Source organism: Panthera tigris, chromosome E1 (genome assembly GCF_018350195.1).
Source record: "Panthera tigris isolate Pti1 chromosome E1, P.tigris_Pti1_mat1.1, whole genome shotgun sequence".
Taxonomy (NCBI): domain Eukaryota; kingdom Metazoa; phylum Chordata; class Mammalia; order Carnivora; family Felidae; genus Panthera; species Panthera tigris.
This window is the reverse complement of record NC_056673.1, coordinates 22164808-22166839: the sequence shown is the minus strand read 5'-3', so window position 1 is coordinate 22166839 and position 2032 is coordinate 22164808. Positions and strand designations below refer to the sequence as shown.

The 2032-nt window shown below is 38.6% G+C and overlaps 1 pseudogene; it reads right to left on the bottom strand.

The window, feature by feature from the left end:
- Positions 1-1237: 1237 nt before the first annotated feature.
- On the bottom strand, positions 1238-1346 carry LOC122233842 (annotated as a pseudogene).
- Between the last annotated feature and the right edge of the window lie 686 nt (positions 1347-2032).

Below are 2032 nucleotides of genomic sequence, written 5' to 3'. Positions count from 1 at the left end.
TATCTATCCTTCAATACATCTTATTTTTGGTATATTTTTAAATAAGATGTAGATCATCAGCATACCTCACTTCAAATACTTCAGCATGCATATCATTAAGCAGAATTCAATATTTGCTTGTGGTTTGCGTGTGTGTGTGTGTGTTGGGGTGTTAAATTTATATCAGTGAAATGGTAAAATGCACAGAGTATAAGTATATTCTTCCAGGAGATTTGACAAATGCTTACACATGTGTAACCCAAATCCCTATCAAGATATGGAACATTTCTATCATGTAGGAAGTCTGTTCATGCCCATTTCCAGTCAATCACTGTTCTCATCTTGCAGAAGCAATCAGTTTTCATTTTTGGACAGACCTTTTTAGAATTTCATGTGAATGGAACCGACTAGTATCATCATGTTTTGGGGATCCATCCATTTTGTTGCATGTGTTAGTGCTGTGTTCCTTTTGTATCACCCATTAACGGTTAGAATTTGTTTATCCATTTTTCCCATTACATGGAGTTGTTTCTAGTTAGGGGCTACCGTGAATGAAACTGCTAGGGATGTTCTTGTACAAGTATTTTTGTGGATGTATGTTTTCTTCTCTTTTAGGTGAATACCTAGAAGTGGAGTTACTGGGTCATAGGGTAGGCATACATTTAGTTCATCCACCTTATTTTGAAATGTCTGCTCAATTCTCTTGCCCTTCTCTTTATCGGGTTGTTTGTGCTTTTATTCTTGTGTTTTAGTTCCTTGTATATATTTGATACAATTCCTTTAATGGAAATGTTTTACAAATATTTCCTCGTAGTCTGTGACTTGTCATCATTTTCTTTCTTGGGTAGCAATTAGGATTTATTGGTGGGCCTAAGGAGGGGCAGTGCAGAAGCTCTCAGGAGTGCAGAGCTCACCATTTGCCCTGGGGAGCCTCAGTTAGGGATGTATCTGACCCCACAGCCATCCAGGATAAACTGTTTTTCAGCCATCGTGTCTTCAAATTCATCTGTACTAAACTTGGTAAAGCCCTACTTCTTGGAGATGTGGACCACCTGGCCACCAGGGAACTTGAACTTGGCACTATGGAGGGCTTCAATCACATGCTTCTTGTTCTGCAACTTGGCGTGGAAGGACATGACAACTTGGCCAATGTGGACCATGACCACTGTGCCCTGAGACTTTCCAAAGACACTCTGAATACTGTCTGGAGCCTAGACTGGGGACAGCATGAGTTCAGACATGCATGTTCACTGGCAAGTGTGGTCTCTAAGGTCCCTTAGGACAACCCACACAAGCAACAGACTGCATATATTACCGAGGAAGCCACTGTTTGCAGCCATTGCACACCATTATTTTCTTAACTGTAGTTTTGATGGGCAGAAGTTTTTAATTTTTATAAAATCTGGATGACAATTATTTTTTCTTCTATTGTTTGCCTCCTACCTAAGAAACCTTGCCCATCTGCAGATCATGAAGATATTCTCTTAAGTTTTATTCTAGAAACTTGATAATTTTAGCTTTTAGATTTAGATCTATAATTCATCTCAAATTAAATTTTGTGTATTTGCTAGATAAGAATCAGTGTTCACGTTTCTCCATATTGAGAGCCAGTTTTGCCAGCCATACCTGTTAAAAGATTGCTTTATTCATAAGATTGCTTGGTTCCTCATTGTTTCTGGGCTCTCTATTCTGTTCCATTGAACTATATGTGTCTCTTTATACTTCCATACTGTTTGGAAGATAGCATACCAGCTTTGTTGCAAGCCTTGAAATTAGGTAATGTTAAGTTCTCTAACTTTGTTTTCCTTTGTCAAGATTGCTTTGGATATTCTAGATCCTTTGCATTTCCACATAAATTTTAGAATAAGCCCATCATTTTCTACAAATAAAGTCTGCTGGGGGTGTCTGGGTGGCTCAGTCACTTGAACATTGACTCTTGATCTCAGGGGTTGTGAATTCAAGCCCTACATTGGGCCCTGGGCTGAGTGTGAAGCTTACTTAGAAACAAACAAATAAACAAAAACAAACAAACAAAAACAAAGCCTGCTGGAAA